Source organism: Tinamus guttatus, unplaced genomic scaffold, assembly GCF_059628265.1.
Source record: "Tinamus guttatus ecotype Peru unplaced genomic scaffold, ASM5962826v1 Tinamus_guttatus_pri_ptg000153l, whole genome shotgun sequence".
Classification (NCBI taxonomy): Eukaryota; Metazoa; Chordata; class Aves; order Tinamiformes; family Tinamidae; genus Tinamus; species Tinamus guttatus.
Window position 1 is genome coordinate 261,289 of NW_028288687.1, and position 23,269 is coordinate 284,557.

Sequence of the window (23,269 nt, forward strand, 5' to 3'; positions counted from 1 at the left end):
CCGCCGGGGGCGCCGCCGCCGCCGCCGCCGCCTCGGCACCCTGGGACTTGTAGTCCTGGCGCCGCCCCCCTCTCCGGTCCCCTCGGGCCTTCCCCCGACGACGGGAAGCGCCGCCCGCGCCCGGGCGTCCCGCGGGGCCGGGATGTTCCCGCGGGAGCGAGCGGAGCGGGCGCGTTCCCTGCCGCGGGGCCCGTGCCCTGCCGGGGGGCTCCGTCCCTGCAAAGCCCGTCCGAAAGCAGCAGCCAGGGCGACGTGTGGGGACACGCTGGGGGGCAGCCGGGAGGCCCCGCACGATGAGGGACCCTTCGGAGCACCGGGGAGGCTGCACCCGCCGCCCGCTCCCACCTGAGAGGCGGCTGCTTCGGGTCCTTGTGTCCCTCTGTCCATATCCCGCGTCCCTGTGCATGCCCCTGTGTGTCCCATGTCCGTGTCCCTGTCCGAACGTCCCCCATCCTCTGTCCTGCCATGTCCCGCATGCTGTGTCCCCATGTCCGTATCACATATCCCGTGTCCCTGTGCCCTATGTTCGCGGTATGTCTCTGTCTCCATGTCTGTGTCTATGCCCATGTGTCCCAAGTCCAATCCCATGTTTGTGTCCATGCATCCCTGTCCTGTGTCTCATGTCCCCCATGTCCTTTACCCACTGTCCCTATGTCCCGTGTTGCTGTCCCCATCTCCCTGTGTTCCTTGTGCCCATGCCGTGTGTCCCACCTCCCAAGTCCATGTCCCCGTGCCCACATCACACGCTCCCACCCCATGCCCATGTCCTGCGCCCAGTGTCCCCCCGCCTCACGTGTGGCTGTCCCCATCTCCCCGTGCCCCTCGTGTCCACGTCCCCACGCCATGTGTCCCAAAGCGCACATCCCTGTGCCCACCACGCGCGTTCCCGTCCCGTGTCCCGTGTCCCGTGTCCCCGTGTCCCTCCCGCGTCCCCCCCGCGCGGCGGGCGGCGCTGCCGGAAGCGCCCGTCACATGGCCGCGCCGCGCTGCCATAAACACGGCAAGATGGCGGCGCTCACGCTGCGCAGCCCGTGCTGCGTCATGGCCCGGCCGCGCCGCCGCCGCCGCCCAGGTGGGTCCCGCGGCGCCCCGCGCCCCGCGGCGCCGCCGCTCGGCTCAGCCCGGCTCGGCTCGGCCCGGCTCGGCTCGGCCCGGCCCGGCGGGGAGGAGGCGGCGCGGGCCGCCGCGTTGCGCACTCGCATTTTCCGGGCGGCGGCCGCCGTGTTTACAGGGCGGCGCGGGCGGGGCCTGGCCGCGGGGCCGGCCCGCGGCGAGGGGCGAGCGCCGCGGGGGGAGGCTGCGCGTGGGGCGGATCCGCGCGTGGGGCTGTGGGGGCGACTGGTGGGGCCGCGTTTGGGGAAGGGGGCGGTGGTTGTGGGGCTGGGTGGCCGGGCTACTTGGGGGGCGGGAGGGCCTGGTTGTGGGGCTGCATGTGCCTTGCGGGGGTTGGTTGTGGGGCGCAGTGCTGGGGAGGGTTGTGGGGCTGCCCACGTCTTGGGGGGGTTTGGCCGTGGGGTCGTGCGTGGGGCTGGGTGAGCCGGGAGGGTCCGGTCGGAGCCGGGAGCTGCAGCTGCTGGGAGGGATTTTGTGGACAGCGTCACCGGCTGCTCCTTGTCCCCAGGTGTCCGTGTGGATCTGCCGCCCGTCCCGCTCCCAGGTGCCGCGTCCGGGCGCGCTCCGGCGGCGAGCGTCGGCTCCAGGACCCACCAGGTATTGTCGTGTCTTGCAGCATCGCTGCTAAAGTCCAGCATGGTCGTTCCCGTGCATCACCGAGCTCCTTGAGGTCGCTGCATTCTCACAACTTACGTTGTGTTTTTTTTTTTTTTTTTCCGTTGAGATATCTGGAAGTTTTTGTTTAAATAACCCTACTGCACCCCAGGAACCTTTTGGAAATGCAGGGAAAGAGTGGGCCTTAGTAGTTGGATGTACGTGAGGAATCACCAGGGGTTGGGGCATATCAGTGATCCTGTAATGTTAAAGGCATTTTGTTTCATCTAAAACAATTAAACAGTTACAATTAAAAACATACACTGGCTTGGCAGCCCCAAAGGAGCAGGAGGTAGAATCAGTTTAAAGAGCATCTAGGCAAACCCGTCAGACTTTCAAAAACAACATCTGGCAGAAAGTACCACAACAGCAAATTAAAGAAGGATCATGGATGTATACAGTACTGTAGTAATAAGGTAAACAAAATACTTCCTAAATCCTCATCTACCGCTTTTTGTTTTGTTTTCAAGTTTAAGAAGGGGGTTTCTCTGGATAATAATAGGGGATTTAGTTACTGATTTTTGCCCGTTTTTGATTCTGTTTGCTTTTCACATTAGGTCTGTATGTTTTTATTCTGACTTAACCAATGCAAAATCATCATGTGCACGTCATAAGTGGGAAATGAGCCATGTTTGTATTGGAGTGTCCCCTCTAGAGAAATGGCATCACCCCCCCGAGGGTGCGTGTGGCTTCGGTAGTCGTCTCGTGCCGGTGGCCGCTGAGGAGGGATCGTTCAGCTCTGCGGTCGTGGACCTTCTCCCTTCAGTAGTGACTCCGGAAGCGTGGAATGAAACCTTGAGTGTGAGATCAAGGCATGCTTGAACCATAAAGTAGCAATCCCGCTCTAATCACTTCACCCTCTGGAATGCAAAATTCCCGCTTCTGCCTTTGTGCTGTGTTACTGAAGTCCTGTGTTACTGAAGTCCATTTCTCCTCCGGAAAAATAATAGTCTCATAATATTTTAATATGTAATGGTTCATTTTTTTTAAAGTGGTACCTTTTGAAAAGTTGTCATTATATGCACAGAACCTCTGAACATCTGTTTTTACCAAGTTTTTCTTCGCACTTTTTCTTTCGTGCCAGTAACATTATTTAATGATGCTGGTTAATTTACAGTTGTCGCTAATCAGCAAGTTTTTCGGATACGTGTTCAACTCATCTGTGTCAGCATCGTATGTCAGCATTGCATAATCTGTTGACTGTCCCCTCTTTATGTAATGTATGTTTGTAGTTTGTTTTTAATACGTACGAGTATTTTTTTTCACTGCGTGCCTCATTTCAGAGGCTTCATATTTATCTCTCCATTGCCCTCTTGAGTTCAAAACCTGTAAGGCACCATTTTGGTAGTAGCTGGATCTGCTCAGCATTATTTAATCGCTCTTTTGAAAGCAGCCCGTCTAATGTATCGGGATATTTTATTTTATTTTTTGGGGGGTGAGTTGTTTACTTAGTGTCAAATCATTTTTTTGGAGTTTCTGCTTTCTTCTGTCAGAAGTGTGAGTTGTGCTAGTGGAGTCCACTTAAATATAATGCTTAAAGGCCTAAAAACTCATTAATGTTCACCTTGTAAAAATTTTCACCTTTAAAGCTTGTTCAGTGTTAACACGTTGAGAGAGGGGAAAAAGGGAGAAAAAAAAAAACACACAAGCAGAAACCCACCTTATTTCCAAACTCAAATCTGTTTGGTGGTAGCCAAGAGGGGGAGAAACAGTGCCCTAATATTTATTGCAATGAATTGCAGAAAGATTGAAGTTGGAAGGGACCTCTGGAGACCATCTAGTCCAACCCCTCTGCTCACGAAGGAACACCTAGAGCACTGTTTATTTAAATATATATATATATATACACACACATATACATGTGTGTCAACCTCTACTTTCCCCTTACTAATTTTGCAGTGCAGTTCTTTAATTCCCTGGTGTTTTACTTGGGCCCTATGACCTAAGATGCCAGCCATGGACTGGAAAGAGCTGCAGCCTCCGGGCGCTTCTGCCGCTGGCCCCCGCCTGGCCGGGTGCTGCTCCCGTGGAGCCCCCCGTGCTGTGGTTCCTGCTGCTCCCGCAGAGCCCCCCGTGGGTGTGGGAAGGGGCTCGTGCCGCCCCGGCTCCACAGACGCGTGGGACAAACTTCCCTGGAGCCCAGTGGTGCTGCGGAATTGTGCGGTGGAATTTGCAGTGCGGGCCTGTTACCCTCTCCCCATTAAATCCCGCATTATTAGATTTGTCTTTTTAAGGCTGATTGGACAGAGGAAGCTGTTTCTCCCCCCCTTCAAAACACTAGAGGCTGCACTGAAGGCCCCGTCACGTCATTCAGATGCTGCTCGTTGCCTGGAAAGCTTGCGGGACGGTGACCTCGGACGCGTGGAATGACTCCCGTTCCCGAAGCCCGCGGGATGAGGAGCGGGGCTGCCGGCAGCCACGATGACTGACAGGCTGCCCTGGCTCAGTTATCACAGTGCTGATGCTGTCTCTTGTAAAGGTACAGTACTGTGATAACTGAAGGATGGCAGCCATCTGAGCTTCACGGCGCCGACGGGCGAGCGGATGCGACTGCGACGAGCCACAGAGCTCACGTGGAAGGTGCTCGTTGCAAATGCACCCCCTAAGGAAGGGGGAATTGATAGGTAAGAGACTTCAATTTTACTTGAATAAAAATTATACTTGATCCCTACTAAGAGTTTGCCTGTTAACTGACTTTTGGGTTGGAAGGTCTTTCAGAAATGCTGTGCTGTGAAGCAGGGTCCTGTGCAGTTTGCTGGAGCATTAAGAAAGCAGAGATGCAGGTTGCTGCAGAAGAAGCAGAAATGAATCTGGAGCGGTACAGAAAAGCAGACCCTCTTTGTATGCTCTCCTCAAGCTGTTTAAAACCACTCTCTTGGTCCAAGTGTGTTCCCTTCTGGTGAGGGCATGGGGTGTGGAGGGGAAACAACCTCAAGTAACAGAGGGTTCAGCGTGGTAGTCCCAGGGATTGTAAACCTATCAGAGTGACAGATAACACAAAATACCTTCCCGCATAAGTGCCTGGGAAGGGCATGTTCCGTGCCTTCCTGGAGTCCCAGCTTCTTTCTTTCTAACCTTTTTGTTAAAGACGGTAGCTCCGTAGCTGGTGAGTGTCCCAGCTCGGTCCCTGTGTCTCTTGCCACGCAGCACGCAGCCGGTTTCGCAGTCCAGGCGGCAGCACAGGGAGGTGCTGCCGTTCACACCAGTCAGTTGCTGGCGCAGCTTGGCCTCAGGGGGCCTGCGCTGGCCCAGGACTCACGCGGTGCCTTTGGGAGCCCCAGGCAGGGGCAGGCTGCAAACTCCTCGTGTCCTTCAGCCCATTCCATCAAAGCTTCCGGAGAGGCAGAGGTGGCGAGGGGTGGTGCTCCTGGCCGAAGCCAGTCTCTGTCATTTTTACGACTGAGTTAAAACATCTTTGGCCAGTACAACCTGTGTCTCGAGGCGGGGGTTTTCACACCCTTGGAGCCCCCGGAGGGCACCGTGCAGGGCGCAGGGGTAGCCGTGCTGGGCTGCAGTGCTGCAAAGCCACAGCAGAGGGGCCCCTTGGGCCGCTGCTGCTTCGGAGTCCTGCACACGAGGGGGCTTTGCACGACGTGAACAGAGCACTGCAGAGCCCGTGGTGTGGGGCAGCCCCTCCGTGCGCTCGTGCAGCAGTTGCCAGAGGTCTCTTCATTCCTGATGCCGTCACCGTTGGCTGGGGCATTGGCCCGTGGTGTCTGTGATGCTCTTCCCTCCACGCTGGGAGATTCAGACCGCGCAGCGACTTGCCCTGGGCTTTCCCGCAAAGCCCCCGGCTGTCGGCCCGTGCTTGGGAGCGGATTGGGAATCGGCTCTGCCCGTGCTCTGCTCCGAGGCGGCATTCCAGGGCTCGTGGGCAGCGTTTGAGCCAGGCGCTGCTGCTGCGGCGTTGGCCAGCGCTGCGTGTCGGTGCCGCTCGGCCCGGGGCGACGTAGGACGGTCCTGCCACGGCGGCCCGTGTCTGCGTCTGCAGGAGGGCTCGCTTTTACCAGAAACGGCACAAGTGATAACAGAGACATCCTGCTACCAAGAGCGTCGAGCTCTAGGGAGATGCAAATCTAAAGCTGCCAACCCTCAGCTTCCTTTGTGCATCTTTCAGAAGCCTGGAGGGACCCCTCGAGCTGGACCGAAATGCCCTCCTCCCCTAACTGGAAGGTGGTTGTCTCCGGTCCTAGAGCAGCAATGCACACACTTGCCTCCTTCTTTTAAGGCTTATATGTCCCTTTAGCTAATGCTGTTGTCATTTAGGGAGTCAGCAAGTGCTTGGAGAAAAAAGCATCTTTTTTCCTGGGAGGAAGGCAGGTGACAGTGGAAGCACCAGGGCATTCAGCCAGGCCCAAGTCTGTGCGCTTAGGACTGTTTTAATGTTCATGGGTGAATAGATAGAGTGGTGAAGGCAGCGATTTGCGCTAGAAACTGAAATAGAGTTCCTTGGGGTTATCCCTCCCTCAGGAAGTAAGGTAATTACTCAGAAGCACCTACAAATTCTGCTGTGGACCGGCTCCTTCCTTAAGGCACGTCGGTTTCAGGTTTAATAACCCCCTGCAGCGGCTGGGTGAGCGCTGCTAGCCCGGGCACGCTCGCTCGGCGTCCCGGCCTGCGGCGCCCCGGGTACGGGCAAGGAGAACCGAGCTGCCTGCTCAGATGAGGGACCGCGGGGCTTCACACTGTGATTCTCATTTCCTGCTAAAACAATTACAGGTTGGAGTATCGGTGAGGGACAGGAACTGAAAACGCTGCCCGCGCTTGAAACGCCACCTCCTCTCGGCACCGCGTTTCACGGCAGCCTTTATCGCGCTTCTCGCTCAGCGGACGGAGTCTGCATCGCTTTTTCCTGTAGCTCCCTACTGATACCGTAGTTGGACAGACTTACTAAGTAGTGGTGGGTTTGCTATGTCTAAATATTGCTACAGGCGAACAATGCCGCTATCAAGTCTTTTTTGGCAGCGGAGCACTTCCTCCCACAAACTGTGTTAAAGAGAGACATAAACAACATGCAAACGGTGACATGTCACATCACTTTGTACCCAGAAAGAAGCTCTCTGAGGACCACCAGTTTTCTGATAGCTTTCTGGGTGTTATGGTTTTGATCCCAGCTAAAGGCAGTTTTCATCTGGCACGTCTCGGCTGCCATTCCACATGGTTTTGTTCTAACTGAGTGGTTCTCAGCCTTTTTTTTTTTTTTTTTTTTTTCCCACCAGGAAAGTCCCTTTTCCCATCTGGAGGCCCTCCTCTTCCCACCCACGTTTTGCATGAGAACAGGAGCAGTTGTTTTTTTTTGCTCCTGCGACATCTCCTCGGGACTGGAGGCTGCAGATGAGATCGTCTCCTCTGCTCCTGGCTCTCATCCACGGATGATCCTTTTAAGGGTAGAAGTTTCTGCTGTGAGCAGGCTGGGCAGCCCACGTCTGCTTCTCCTGACACCCGCAGCATAGAAGATTTCTATTGTCTGCCGGCGCTGAACCTTGAAAGCAGTTATGGGTTTTGCCTTTGCCCAAAATATTTCTTTTAAATGTGACATTTCTATTACTGTACGGCGTAAAACATCAGTACCAGAAAGCTTCATTTTGGTTTTACTGAAAGTGGGAGGAATCCACCCTGACAGCCTCAGACAGGCAGTCAGCATCCCGCAGCCCAGCGATGCCCAGGGCGCATCGGGCAGCGTTTTCATTATTGGTCGTTCATGTGGCTCTCAGCAAAGCGCTTCCACTTGCATTTTAATCCAGCTCTTCTTGATTTGATGTTTTCATAACTCAGCACAATGTTGTGCTGCGTGTAAGGATTAGCTGTATCAGAGTGTAACAAAAACAAACTTGGGTTTAGCTTGGGTTAAGCAATTTCCAAATGTGAGCCTAGAAATGGTGGCCAAACTAGGATTAAACAGCAGCAGCTCATAAAGACTTTGTGAAGTTTTTATGAGTGAAGCGGGGTGAGTGCTCCCCATCGGTTCCAGTGCACCTCATGCACCAGCACAGTTAGATCTGAAATGGAAAAATACAGGATGCTGCCTACCAAAGGAGCGTCTGGCATCATAGGATACTCATGGAAAATAAACAGTCTGGAAAGTTATTCACAGGTAGTTGTGAGCAAAGCAGCTAGAAATCTTCAAACCCTGCTTGCAGGATTTCATGAACGTAAAGGGAATTCAGCACCATTCTTTCGTTACAACCATGCTCGAGCTGTGGCAATATGTTGTTTTTTCTTTCCTAGCTTTAAATTGGATTGCTGCGTCAGAGCCGCAGTCCCAGCGTTCCCAGGAGTGCTGTGATCACCTTCTTGTGCCTGTTTCCAGGTGAGAGGGTCCTTTTCCACCCAATGCAAACGCTGTGCAGCAGCATTAATGGCAATTACATGTGCCCGTTATTGAGAAGAGTAGGCCCCAGGCACACCATGTTGACAAAGAATGACACTCTTAGAAGAGATCGTTTTTCCTTACTTTCTGCATGATATTTTTTTGACAGTTTCTCACATTTCAGAGATTTCTGGTAACCCAGCATGAGCTGTTGCACAACAGCCAGGCCGGTGAGCACGGCCAGGTGAGCACAGCAGATGCATGAGCTCTTCTCCTAAGGTCACCCGGAGACACCGTCTTCATGCAGGAAAACGCCACAGTTTTGGGTCTGGGGCTGGATACGTGTGCTGAAATAACGCATGTGTGTGGGGAGGACTTCAGCACAGAACAAACCGGTCCGTGGCCTGTGGGGATTGCTGGACGTTTCTGAGGTGAGGTGGTTTGCTGGGCATGGGCCCGGCATCGCAGGGATCAGCTCTCCATGGGCTCCCCATGGGCAAAATCCAGACACAGCTAAATGTATTTGAGCCCGTCACGGGCTGTTCCTCCTGGCTGGAGTGACATGCAAGCCCTGGGGTTTGCTCAGTAGCTTCAGAAAGGGAAACTGTAACATAAAATCCGACTGGGGACAAAAATACTGCACAGGAACTCAGTGTTTCAATGTGGTATAGCATCAACGTTACTGTTATCATTTCTGTACTCAGGCAGATGATAAAGTCAACAGTCCGCAACTTAGTGTGCGTCTTGCTCCGTAATGCTTCCCAGGAGCAGGAGAGGGCCAGGAAGGTCTGTGGGGATACATTACCCAGGATCATGCACGAGCACTGTGCTAACACTGCAGGCTTTCCGGGTCGAAACGCTACTGGAGCCTGTGGAAAGACCGCCGGGTCTCTGAGGGGCTTTGGATCAGACATGCTTTTATTCACAACACGGGTGAGGCTCTGCTCCCAGTCTCAGCCCCACGGTCCGTGGTCGTGAGCGATATCTCTCTCCCCACAGCTTTCCTCCTTTCCACTGCCCTCCGTTTTAATTAACTCCAGGAGCAGGCAGAACGCGCTGAATAATTCCAGACAGACATGTGTTTAAACATTATCACGAGCTTCAGATTCTCCTGCTTAAAAATAAAGCGTGCGAGAGAGCAGACGATTCCTGCCAGCTCGCCTGCCTCGTGCACGCGCGGGCGGAGGGAAGGGGATCGTTCGGGGATCCAGAGGCGCGTTGGTGCCGGGACCACGGAGCTGCCGGCAGCCAGGGGGTCCGCACGACGGCAGAGCCTGGCCGGGGTGGCTACAGCGTGGCTATAGCCAAGAGCTTTAGCAAAGAGCCCTTGGGAAAGGTCGACGCAGAGGATGGAGCCGCTGAGGCAGAGGGCAGGTCTGAGCAGCAGCAGTTTTCCTCTGGTACGCCGAAGTTACGGGGATTTCTCTGCTTCCCATGGCTATTGGATAGGGAAAGTGTGAATTTACCAGAAAAATACCAACAAAAGTGCTAGCGCACACAATGGGGCAGCACTTCGGAGTGTTGGAGCAGCAGCAGTTCTTGCAGAGGGAAGTGCATGAAGTGGGAAGAGGGAAGTGCTGGTACCTGTGCCGGGACGGCCTGTTGACGAAGGCAGCACCGATCTCCATGGCACAGATGTGAGAGGCTCCACGCTGATATTTCGGATGTGCGCATGGGATTGCCTGAAGATTCCATGTGTTTCATATACAAACAATTTCCTTAAATGCCTTGGCTTCGCGTTCCCAGCCTGATCAAAAAAGTCACGTGCTTTTTAAGAAAAATTTCCATCCCGTGCGGAACAACAGCTTCCCAAGACCCCATGTGACACTGGCCCGCCAGCACTTGAAGCCCTGCTGCACTTGGCTTGAAATGCAATACTCCAGAGCACCCTGGAAATAAAAACTTCCAGAGACTTACTGCTAATGAAGCCTAATTAATTTGGGATGTAAATTTGACATGCTGCCTCTGTTGCCTTTGCATCTCCATTAAAGGAAAGCTCATTTTAATCACAATTCACACTAGTGGGTGTTTTATCTGCCAAACATTAGAGGAACACAGTATCTATTTAGTTCCTTCTTAGACTAAGAATTTATCACTTTTTTTTCACCCTTTGAGATAATCTAAATTAAACACACCAACCATAGCCTTTTAAAATGACTGTATGAAAACCACTGTGTTCCACTTAAGGGAAAATGTCAAATAACAGTTTTGCATAAAATGGGAGAATAATCTGACACTGGTTTTCATGTCCATAAGTGTCATGGAATGAAACTGCATCATCAACTATTTACACGGGAATTTGGATCGTAACCTGAATGCCATGGACACATTTAAAATCCATACCTGAGCATATCCAAGTAAAATGCAAGAATTATCTTCTTCATGTAGCTTATGACATTTAAACACAGTCTCAAGTGAACACTTAACAATGTAAGAACTGGCCTGCTTGGTCTGTGAATCTAGATCTCCTTGAAAAGCAGATCTTGTATTTAACTACTTCTAATCAAAGTCTTCACTAATATTATTGATGATATTGATGATACGATATTGATGGTTGGACTTAATGATATTGAAGGTCCTTTCCAACCATAATGTCTCTGCGATTATTTGATTATTATTTTGTCTGCTTTTGTAAAACATGTTTTCTTACACACGTAATCAGCTGCAACAAGCGTAACTGTGGGATCCAGTTTTAGTTACCCTTCTTTTGTATTTTCACTACAAAAATTCCTCTGACCTTTGCATCAGCTGAGGCCTCAGTGCTGTGAACACGCGCGTGGAAGAGACACACGGTGCCGTTCAATCCACATGGTCCATGGCCAAGCGGGGCAGCAGCAGGAGAGCAAAGGCTGTGGCGCAGCGGTGACACTGACCGTCCTCGGAGAGCTTGGGAAAAAGTCCTGTGGGGATAAGGAACGTGTTAGATGTGGCAGGATAACTCTCTTTAACGAAGCGAGGCGAGTGGGGCCCAGCAGGAGCGGGGACGCGCCGCCCGCGCGCAGGAAGCCGCCCCCAACTCGCCTCATTAGCAGCTCTCAGAGTGTCCCTGCAGCCAGGTCTGCTCTGGACGGACAAATTAGCTGCTTTGCTAAGGAAATTTGGGCCACCAAACTGAATATATTGTCTTCCCCATTCAGGATTTTTAGAAACCTCGGTTAGCTAAAAATCTGAAGAGTCTGCGTACGACATTTGGAAGCAGCTAATCAGGAGAAAACAGTTTACACATTCCAGATGCCTCAGAATATTTTTTTCTCCTTTTAAATTTTTCTTTCCAAGCAGAGACAAGCAATGTGCAAACAGAATCACAAGCAGTTTCACGCCTGCTCGGCGAGCACAGGAAGTTTGAGATAAATTCAGCAACGGATCAGATGAAAGAGCTTCAGGGCGAGCGTATCTGTTTATGCTGCTCCCGTGGCTGGTCCCACCCTGTGTCCGTGCGCCTGGCGATCCCCGTGATGCCGCACGGGCAGGCGCAGCCACTTTGTCCCCTGCAACAGCCAGCTCCAAGGGGGAAGAATCGGGCTCCAGAAATACCGCTGGGAGCAAATCCATGACAAACTGTCCCCATAGCTGGTGTTAGATTGTGTTTACGCACACGTCCCATCAGTTCCAGGCTGATGCATGGAGGATGCAAACTGCTTTACTGCATGCAGGGCCACTCACTGCACCTTGCAATGCCACAAAAGAAGTTTTAAATAGTTATAGTGCTTAAGATAGGGTGAAAATGGCATCATTTCAAAGATTAACAGAGATAAAAGGTGCAGCCTGGCTTCTGCAAGTTTGAAAAGCAATCTCAGAGCACGCAAGTTTGGGGAAACGTGTATACCCTTCTTTACCTCCTTCTTTAAAGAAAGCTGCAAGAAATAATTTGTTTGGCTTGGATGTTAATCCACAAATACCAAAGCATCCAAGTTGTCATCTATAGTTTGGCCTCTTGGAGGATGTCAGTATCCGTGTGGCCTGGGATGGAATAGGGAGAACTAATTTTGCATCCAAGGCCTTTCCCCAGCTACTCTATAAGCATGAAAACACGGTCAGCTACAAATGCGCGTGGTTATTCCCTTAGAGAAGATTGCTTTACATGATGAATATAAAATCGTAACCTTGCCATAGGATGGTAAGATGTGGTAAAAGCAGAGCAGAACACCTGAACGCTCAGCGCTGTTTCCTGAGGAAATAGGCTTTACAACAGCGTGCAGCCTGTCTGTCCATCCGGCTGTCCTCCCCGACAGCTTTTGAACCTGTCGGTCACTTCCAGTCCCTTTGGCAGAGGGACAGGTGTTAGAAATACGAAGTTCCTAGAGATTTTTGTGAAATCGGTAGCTGGAAGGAGCAGCCAGGCCTAGATGGGCGCCACGCTGCCCATCACAGCTCCCGCTTGCTGACATGCCCGTTCGGGGGGCAATTCCTCTTCACCCATGGACTGCAGCCCAGTGACGTGGAACAACACAGAACAAGAGTAGGGATCAACAAACACCAGAAATTAAGGAGGGGAGACAGGAGACAAAACACAATTTTTGTAAAACTAAGTGCTGCAGGAGGCCAGCCCCATTTCTACAAGAGCGTTTCGGTGTCACTGGAGGACGTGGCCTCGTGGGAGCTGCCGCAGTGGCACATGGCGCGGGGCTGAGCCCTTTGCACAACGCAGCCGCCTCGGCACTGCTGCCAGCTCCCCATCTGCAGCACCGAGCGTTGGGATTTGGGGACATCTGCAGCATCGGGCGCTGTGCTGGGAAACGAGCCCTGACTGGAAGGCATAAAGATCTGAAACGTTACTGAGCATGGAGACCCACTAAGAAAAGCCAATCTTGTTGCTATGCTGGCAGAGGACTAGCTGGAATGAAAGATAATCAATGGAAACGCAGCTGCTCCAAACAAACTGAGAGAGAACACGGAACAAGAGAGCGTTAAGAGGCTGCCTATGGAAGCTGTGCTATCCCAACTGTGCTCAGCACGGCCGTGGGCCTCCGTGGGCGACCACAGGGCTGGCCACGAAGGGGCAGCACAGACAGATCTCAAAGAAACACGAAGATTGGCTTATGCTTGGGACGCGTGGGGACAGTGGGGTTGACACAGGAGCCCCACTCAGCAGCACATGGCCGAACATGGGGTCTGGGCGGAGAGGAGACGTCTCCCTCCTCCTGGAGACCCTCCAGAGGGGCCGGTTGTTCTGAGCGGCCTTGACGAAGATAAAGGCATAAAAGCTGCAGCACCAGCATTAGTGAAGCCTCCTCCTGGTGCCACCTGACATGAGCCACCCAGGCAAGGCCTGGCCCCTGCAGCCTGCTCAGCCCCTGGCAGCAAAGCTGCCCCAAGAAAGGGGTTAAAAAACCAAGGCAAGAGCACCAAGGCAGCAGACAGACAAACAAGGGCTTCTTAGCTCTAATTTATAAACACTTAGTAGCAGCGAGGGGACTTGCACGTGCGTGTGCTGTCAGTGCATGAGAAGACATTGCGCAAAAGATGTTATCACCGTGCTCTGATTAAGCTGCAGTAGACGACATGAAACTGCCATTATGTTGACGGGGTCATGTTTACTGGGTCATTTCTTTTTCTTTTTTTTTTTTTATGCCATATTCTGCTTTTAGGTCAATTCACACGAAGCCAAGCAGCAGATTGGCTCCTCTTTCAGAAGAAAATGCCAAATATGTGTGCGTGTGTGCAAAGCAGGGGAAATAATTTTATTGAACTGAATCATTTTCTTACTGATACTGCTTCCACTCGTACTGTTTCCTGTGAGTTCAAAACCACAATGAAGAAACCGATTTCTTTTCTGGGCAGAAGGGAGAACTGTATGTCTCCCCTTGTTTTAAGTGTAAATACCGAGTTGTTTACGCTCGTTCGTCTTGCGTGTCTGCGTGAGTTTAGAGCTAGGGCCATGTGCTTTTTTAAAGATGATGCAAATATACCCACCCCATCTGATTTTTTCAACTTGGAAAAAGCAGAGCTTGCACAGGATTGCAACGCCCGCCTTGCTCTCCATTTTATGTAGGAGGCTGAACTGCTTTCAGCTGCCAAGTTCCCACAAGCGGCACAGAAGAAAAATGCTCCAGCAAGCTCTGCTCTGGAATGGATTTCTGTGGGGATTGACAAGGAAAAAAAAGCCCAGGGTGTTTAACAGTTTCAGATAAAAATGGTTTAACAGAATCTGTAACAGCGTCTGCACAAGCGTCCTGGGCCCACCTCTGGCTTGTCCACTTGCTCCCTGCACCTTGCCAGGCCTATGCTGGGTCTGACAGCAACAGCTTGACTCTCCTCTGATCCAGGATTTCCCGGGATACATCCTGTCTCCACCCATGCCTATTTCCCTCCGTGCCAGCCCTGCTGGAGCCATCTCTTCTCCAGGTGGCACAGGCCCTGCTCCCTCAGCCCCTCACGCAGGATTTGGGAACTGCTGCAAGAACGTGGCTGCATCTGTCTCCTTTCTAACTGTGTTTCACCAAAGGCGGCTTCCAGGAACCCGCCAGCATGAGGGCTCCGTGTAGCCAGGCAGAACACCTGTGTGAGGCCCACAGCTGCCTCTTCAGCACGGGAGGCCACTAAGACCAAGAGGCGGCTCTGAAAATGCTCCTCGCCTTTGTGGGGTGACAGAGGGTGACTCCCCCGGCCCCGCCGCCATTAACCCCCGGGGCGCCCTCCCCTCAGGGCAGGAAGGGGCGACCGCCGCTTGCCACAAGCACAAAATGGCGGCTCCCCCTACCCCCGCCGCCGTTAGTCCCCTCAGGGCGGCCCCTGCCGCCATGAACCCCCCGCAGCGCCCTCCCCTCAGGGAGGAAAGGAGCGACCCCCTCCCCTCGTCCCCCCATCGCCATTTGCCCCCTTGAGCCGCCCTCTCCTCAGGGCGGGAAGGAGCAAGCCCTTCCCGCGACAGACACGAAATGGCGGCTCCCCCCTTGGCCCCCGCCGCCATTAACCCACCCCCCCAAAACCGCACGCGGGCGCCGCTTCTTCCCCCCCGGCCCCGCGAGGCGGCCCCGCCGCGGAGGGCGGGCGGCACCGAGGCGCCGCCCCGCGCATGCTCCGCTGCCGGGCGCCGCCGCCGCAGAGCCGGGGCCGCCGCGTTGCTGCAGCCGCCGCCACCGCCGATCCCGCCGCCCTCCCGCCCCGCGGCCATGCGGGGCAGCGGCTGAGCCCGCCTCGACACACGGCAGCGGTGAGTGGAGCCGGGCCGGGGGCGGCACGGGGTGGGGATCCCTGCGACATGGCCGGCGCGGGCTTCCCCCGCGGCGCCGCGCGGCGGGGCGGGCTATGGCGCCCGGCTTCTCCCCGCCGGGGATGGGGGCGGCCGGGCCGCAGCTTCCCCGCGCCCGGGAAGGGCGCAGGGGATCCGCCTTCCCGTTTGCTCTCGGCCGGGGACAGCGACGCGTTTGGGGGCTTGGTTTTGATTCCGGAGCCCGTGTTGGTGCCCCGCTCCCCAGCGGCCCTGACGGCCGTCGCGCCGGCTGCCTCTTCCGTGGTGTAAATCGGCTCAAAAGACAAGCGGCGGGGCCGTGCCTGCTTTCCTGCCTTCTCTAAACGCCTTAGGCGGTATATTAAAACAAAACAAAACAAAAACCGTACTCTTTAGGGGGAAGCGAGCAGAGCCGTACTGCTTGGACAACCCTCACGGGTTAAGGCTTTCAAAATACGCGTAGGAGGCTGGTGTGTGAGGAGAACCGGGAAACCAGGAGGTGAAACGCGTCAGCCCGGCCGCCCGTGGAGCGCGTAGGCCAAGGCAGGGGAGCCGGGGCACCGCGAGGGTCCGGGGGACGTGGGCCTCGCCGTGCGGGGAGATGTCGGCTTTGGGTTCTGCTTGCCCCTGTACGCGGGTGGTTGGCGTTTCCTTCGGGGACTTGTTTTTAAAGCGTCCAGGAAGTTGCACCTTGGACTCGCCGCGAGCAGGGCGGCGTCGTGTGGCAGGTGCCGCAGACGCAAAGCAGATCGCGAAGGTGCCGCTGAGCCCTAGAGAGCGCCCGATCGGATCAGGCTCCTCGTGTTTTTGCAGCGTGAAAAATTACGCAGGCCAGATGTTAGAAACACCTCTATAAATATATTAATAACGATTCCGTTGCCCTTACAGACCTCGGTTTGTAGTGCAAATTGACCCAGAGGGCCGTGGAACAGAGAATTTACTGTACTTTACAGAGCAAATCTGCAAGCGTTTGCCCTTTGGGAAGTGCGAGGTGTAGAATCTGTGGGTAGCCAGAGCATGTGTCTTAAATTTGCTGAAGCATATAAACACAGAACAGGAACAAATTAACTCTGTTAACTTTTGGAAGTCTTTCAGATTTAATTTTGAGCTAGCCTCTTCTGAGAAGTAAATTCTGAAAATACAGAACAGTTCACTGTGCATTCTTTTATATGCACAAATTCATGTATCTGCTCAGGGAGTTATCAGAAAATAGCAGGAAGAAAAATCTGTGGAGAATGTCTAGTAAAAAAAGCTTTGGAAATTACCAAGTTAAACGCAAAAATACAGCTTAACTGGGTCACTGGAAGGAGATCAACATACCTTCGTAACTCAGTTTTTTGTAGGTAGAGTCCACAATTTAAAATTACTTTAACTCTTTTGTCTTCAGAGGTGAAGTAAGTCAGGGTTGTGATAGTCATTTGGTAGCTTTAGACTGGTACTTCTGGAATACTTAGTCTTGCAAATAAAAGCCTGAACGCACAGAAATAAACTTCCCTCTCTTGCTCGCAACGGGAAAATCCTCGTTTTTCTTAGGCAGGATCCTGACGGTGATGCCTGCTCACGTCTTTCCCGTCACGTACTTCCCCATCCTTCCCTGACTTAAGAGATGAAACACTTTATTTTTCCCCTCCATCAGAACAGATTTCATGTTTCTTGGCATCTTGCTGCTGCCTGATTTGTTACAAGCAAGAAAAGTTCAAAATACAGCTCAAAGCCAAATAGAGAACTCCTGAATTTGAACACTGTGTTGGGCTTGGATTGCACAAGAAAGAACTGCTTGGTGTATTTACACAGAGAGGAAGGTGTTTGGATTATTCTGAAAACTTAAAACTCTTACGTGTAACAAACCCTTAAGACTGATTAGTATTTAGAGCTGTAGATGGTCATTAAAAGAACCCTTGAACCAGACCAAACCTTAGACTGAGTTTGGTCTTGTTTCCTGTCTCATGTTCACCAGTAGTTAAAATTACAAAATAATGTTACTCTCCCAAATGACAAATGGGCAGCGCTCAACTCTTTATTTTGTAGCCTGTCCAACTGTTTGCAGTTTCTTGAAGATGAGACAATGTTCCTGTAACCACACTCAATTGCTCCGAATCTCTAAAGTACTTAGGGTGCAATTAGATTTCAGGTATTGATAATAGCAAACTCTCGTCCAGTCGATAGAAATTTGCTTTTAGTATTGAGTGCGTGCCTCAGGCAGTTCATACTTAGAGCCTGCTTTTTTCAAAGAGGCTTTTTCAAGGACTGGTTGGATGAAACAGACGTGTTTGAGCCTCGCCAAGAAGGTTAAGTGCAGGATCAGAAGAACATTTGGGGTGTCTGGCAGCTGTATTGTAACTTTAATTTCATGTTAAAATGTTGCTGCCATACATGAAGGGAGAGAGTAGAGGAAGATTATTTCACTCGCTTACTTTTCGGTTTTGGCCAACACTTTGGGCATGCCACCCAGCGTCCTGCATTTTTCCTCATTTACCTGGTCTGTCCAAAGAACAAAAATAGTACTAAAGAAGTACTAGGGTATTGGGGATGAAGTTGGTGGTGGTTCTCTTGGGCAACCTGAGTGAAACTTCTCTTGGTTGAAATTGGAGAGGGGCAAGTGAGGAAGTGTGAGTTGGTGGTTTTTGAAGTTCTGGCCTTTTCATAACAGGTGGATTTTTAAGGAACAGGTCATGACATTTTTCCCGTTGATGGTCAGGATAGCTCAAAGACATACGAAACTTCAAACAGTTCTGTTGGCTTAATACTAAAATTAAAATTTTCCCCTGAGGTGATTTAAGATATCTAACTGACAGAAAAAACAGCTGCAGGAAACTGGAAGAACAGCTCCTACTTGGAAAAGTGTAGCCTCTGTCTCTTACCTTGCCTATTTACTGCCCTCTGACATAGGGTTCTCTGCCTGTTGTGTGAACATGTTCATTTGTGCTTAGTACTTCAGAATAGCTGCCACCTAAAACTGCTCTGCCTTTTTTCTTTTTCTTGCAGAATATGAAAATGTTTAAGAATAGGATAAAATGGAAAGAACTAGAAGTTTGAGTAATCAAACTGGAGTTTAAGTTAGTGGAGGAACCTACCTAAAGTTAGAGTTCATGTTCTAAGGAAGTGCACTATTAGCTACCAAAGAATAGGCAAATTTTTGGCACTAGAGAGAGTGGTTCAGTGTTCCTGAAACACCTGGTTGATTTCTGATCTAGTTTCTGGGCTTCCAAAGTAGCCCAAATTGCTTGCTAGAAAGGAAGAAGCTCTGCACAGTGACTGGTTTAGGGACACCCCACCATAGTAAACACTTGTATTTTGTAGCTTTGCACTGTGAAGTACTGGTGTTTCGCTCCTTTCACCTGATCTGTTAACTAAAGTTGGGTTTGCTGATAAACTGAATAAAACCAGTGCTTAATGCTGCACCAAAAAGGCCTTTCCGTGCTTTTGAATCTTGTGATGTTCACCTTGAGTCAGGACTTAAGTTGCCTGTATGTGCACTGTGCATTTTCTTCCCAGAAATGTATAATTCCACTCCCCCCTCCAATCCTGAGATGAGTTAACTTCCTTTGAGCACAAAATCCAAGTGATAACTGCTCTTTATGCACCTGTTTGCCTACCAAGGCAGGAATAGGCAATTCCTATTGAGGAATGTGCAAGCTCCTTCTTTACAGTATGGATCTGAGATGGGTACGAGCTGTTTAAACTGCTCCTTACAAGCTTCGTCTCCTGTCACTTCCAGCTATTCTAGGATGGAGCAGTCTGGATCACCCATCAGGTGGCTCCTTGGAACATAACAGGGCATTGAAATATTTAAATTAATTGGCGGTAGTCTTAATAATTACCCTTCAATCTGGTTCATATTTTCTCAAAACAAGCCTGTTGATCTTCCAGTTCCAATTAGATCCTTTAAACCACTTTTTGCTGGCTGGAAGTTGAGACTGAGGTAATATTGACTCTTGATGTTGTGTACAGGGAAAAGTTGCTGTTGGGCAGTAACTGCCTTCACTGAATAACTCCCAAGTGGCAGGGCAAACACAGCTGCTCGCGGGTGAAAATACTGAATGTTCTCTGGTTGTAAATAGAGAGCGGGTGCTGCAGACATCTGCGTTTTCCACCGGTGGAAACGGCTTGCTGACTTCTTGTGGATCTCTATGCCAGTGGTCACGATTGCAAATGAGAGAGAACCTTCTGCTTTTGCTAGTCTCACACTACTTCTCTTTTTCTAGTTGGTGGAATGAAGGGATGGCAGCAGCTCTCTCCTCTTGGAAGCTTTTTGTTTATGTTGGTGCTTGTAGAGTAAGATAAATGGTCTGAAAACCTCAGCCTTTGAAATACCAGAGCTATTGGCTTCACGGGCTTCTGCAGAGACTTGGATCATTGGTAGTGTTGCTCTTTATTCTGTGATTGGAGTTAATTTGTAAATCAAAGTGACCACTTTTTGATACAGTATTTGTTTGAAGTCTGTGTAACTTTGCCATCTCTCTTCCCTCCTCCCCCCTTCTTGGTGGTTTGTCTTTGGGGTAGCAGGAATGCCAGGGTAAACCAGATCTGAAAGCTGCTCAGAAGGGAGGAAAAAATGCAAGTCATTTTTTTTTTCCCTAGATAAGGAAAATAAAACAGATTGTACTGGATCAGTGACTTGGAAAGGGGAGGAATGAGAGGGAACAGGTATGAGAAATTGTTTGTATTTGGATGCATTTTTGCAGGAAATGAATTTGGCACACCAGCTTTTATACTCATTTTGAGACACTATTTGTAGAAAGCAATACATTAAACAAAACAAACTTTAAAATCTTGGCACTTGTGAAGTCTAAATAACTTCCTGTTCCTTGCCATCCGCAAGGACCTCTCTGTCTTTGCACTGCTCTGCAATTTACTGGAGTTTAACGACAAATTCAAAACAGGTTTTTGCTTTTTAATGAAGTTGCATGAGTCTGTAGGACGTTAGTGTTTTTTGTTGGGTTGTTTAAAGGTAGGAGATACCTCCTAGCACAAGTGTTGTGTTAGGCTCCTCCTTTCATATTTTAATCTGCTGTTTTGCATGGGTCACCGTTCATCCTTAGCACATCTGTGGGTGCCTTTGTAAAGAAACCTGGCGTATTTCAATCACTCTGTGTCACATCATAACTTGGTAGTATGCATGGGAGGTATAGATGGTCACTCTTGGTTCATAGATTTCTGTCAGCAGCAACTTGAGGCCAGCATTTTACAGTTTTCATGTAAGCTCCAGTTTTTTCGTGTTTACTTACAGTGCCCAAGAAATAACCTTTCACTTCCTGCATGCTTCTTTATTTCGATTTTCCTCAAAGTACAGCAAAAGACACTACTGTTAACTTTGAAAATTGTCATAGCCTATGTATTTAGAGAGTTTAAAAGTTCAAGAGGAACCAGCCAGTTAAAATAGCTAGTCTGACCTGTATGACTGAGCTGTCCCTCTTTATAGCTCTGTAACCTGTACCATAAAGCACTCTTTTATATAAAGAATTATCTGATCTTGCTTGAAAACAAAGGACAAACGTTGACAAATGCTGTTCTCCTTTTTTTTAAAATTGTTTTGTGTTGCATTGTTATTAAACTCTTTATTTTTATTTGAATGCTTTCATCTTCTGCCCTCTATTTCTTATTTCTTCACTAAAAATCCATTTAGTATGTGCAACCTCTTTCCCCTGAAAGTGCTTACATTAAAGTTACAAATCAAGTGCTTACATTAAAGTTACAAATCAAGCTTTTGGATGAGCTCATCTTGCTGCAGTCTTTTTTCTTTTTTTTTCCTCCCCACTTTGTGATCTTTCAGTGTTTGGATGCTTTTAGAGTACGCACACCAGAACAACACATGGATACTTGATAGCGCCTGGAGGATGAAGCCCTCTCGACCTCTCCCTTTCTGTTCCTGTAGTTTTTTTTTAGTGGCGATTGCAAGTAGCTGTAACCCTGTTAATCCAAGAGCTAATCTTTTGTTTCCCTCACAGTTCATGGCATTCCCTACCTCAAGGATTTAAGCTGAAGCAAGACAGATGCATTCAACTTATTAGCAAAGTAATAGTTGCTATTCCCAAACCTGTTCTCTTCCAACACTTCTTTTACTGAGGGCCATTAGAGTGGTCTGCAGGCTGTTTTGGGCTCCCTATTCTTCTGAAATACTGGTGTGACATCATGGCTTCATAACGAAGGGTTTTTCTCTTGGAAACATGTGCAGTGGCCCCCGCAGAGAATAGCTTAATTGTATTTTATTTGACTGCTATGTATGGGTTTTCAGAAAGTCTCTTAATAACTCGGTCTCTGAAAGGCAGGGGAGAGTCAAAGTTTCTGTGAAATGCTTGTAGATGAGAAAAGTGAGTCTGCCTGATACTGTTTTTGGTAAAGTCATATCTGTCTATTGACAGGAATTTCTGGTCTTTTTGGTACTATTGTATATTTGCCTTCATGAAGGTGAGGGAAGCTCTCTTCCTCGGTGACACAAAGTAAGTCTGTACATAGCATGCCAGTCACTGGTGTAAGCGTGTCAATCAGTGGATTTGAAACGACTCTTGCCACCAACCACATATATATCAGTACTTATTTTGGTAGTAATTTATGGCCATGTGTGGCATACGTAATACAGGAGAGAGTGGATTTGAATTCACTGTAGAAACAAAAAGAAAAACCACACCTCTTAAATCCAGTGAATATGAACACAGCTCAGAATACCTAAAACCTGGCAAAAGATGCCGGCTGCATTAGCTTTGTACAGATTAACTCTTTGTCCTGCAGTGTTCATTTAAAATTCACCTTGCAGTAAAAACGAGGTGTTTGGTGCCTCCAGGGTTTTACTGTGCTGCGCTCCTGCAAGTTAGCTGTTGAATCAAGAGGCAGCAGAGCCAGCTGTGTCCCCGGCCCCTGGTGTGGCTTAGGCAGGAGCAGGGAAGCGCGGCGCTGCAGGGGTGTCGTGCTGCACCGCGTAGCAGCGTTGCTTTGCGTGCTCTTGTTGCAGCCTGTCACCTCCTGCAGTTGTGCAATGAGCACCCTGATGGTTACCTGCTCCGGCTTAGCCTTCTCCTCAACTCCCTCCCATGCTTTCCACAGGGATATGCTAGCTCAAGTGCTTGGTGTTGTGAAAAACCTGCTTAAGAAATACTAGTATGCTTTGAAGTGGAAGGAGTTCAACTTCTTATTGCCTCGCATATGTCAAATGATCCAGTCTAAAATTCACTTGCATCACAGTATTTACTAACACTAGGGTTTTATGCGTCATTGAGTGTGCAGAGAAGCACTTATATAGAGACATCCTCTTGGTCTGTATATGGGGAGAATTAATTTTGTATGACAAGGGAAGGCCCTGCCAGCCCATAAGTCTATGATTAGACTCTGGCTTCTTAGGCAAATCCAGATAACACTTCAGCTTCGCCTATGTTATGTTGGCTCTCTCATTTTGTTTTTTGTGGTTCTTTTGAGCTTTCTCTAATGAAGCTATTTAGGACTTAGTCCGCTATGTCTTTGTTACTTATGTGGTTAATGAAATTTAACTAGCAGTTACTTTTTTAACTAGCTGACTAGCTGTGCCTCTTTATATGCATATATACTGTTAATTCCAAATATTGATATTTTAGTGATAGATTTCCAAGGTCAGTTCAGCATAGACAAATCAGTGCACATCAATAAGGCTGAAAAATTAAGTACCTTAAGAAATTCACTGGTACCAGACTTTGTGGTGAGTACAGCCTTTAAAATACATCTGAGCTGGAGCCACTATCTCCTTCTGAAAATTTCACTCAAACTCGTAAGGACTTTTTGTTAGAACTAAAACTCTTCTGCACAGCCCCAGCTAAAAACTTAACATGCATTTCAACCTGCATCTTTAAAGCAGCTTAAACTGCGAGTTCCACAATTTGCAGACTATTTGCATATACATATACGTACATGATTGCTTTAGAAACTGCTTCAGATGTTACCGTCCCCCAGGTGTTCACTGCTCCCCTCCTGCTGGAAGCTACTGCCCTCTCTGCAGCTGAACCATAAATGCTTCCTTTTTTTTATGCCAGCAAGCTGCAGGCTGCCAACCACCA

General features: G+C 50.0%; 1 protein-coding gene across 1 annotated transcript in view; it reads left to right on the forward strand.

Annotated features, from left to right (window-relative positions):
- The first annotated feature begins 15,116 nt into the window (after window positions 1-15,116).
- JAK1 (Janus kinase 1) overlaps window positions 15,117-23,269 on the forward strand; it is a 53,472-nt gene continuing 45,319 nt past the window's right edge. The window contains exon 1 of the mRNA XM_088522421.1: window positions 15,117-15,234. The gene's annotated coding sequence lies outside the window, so the exon portion shown is untranslated. The remainder of the gene's footprint in view (window positions 15,235-23,269) is intronic.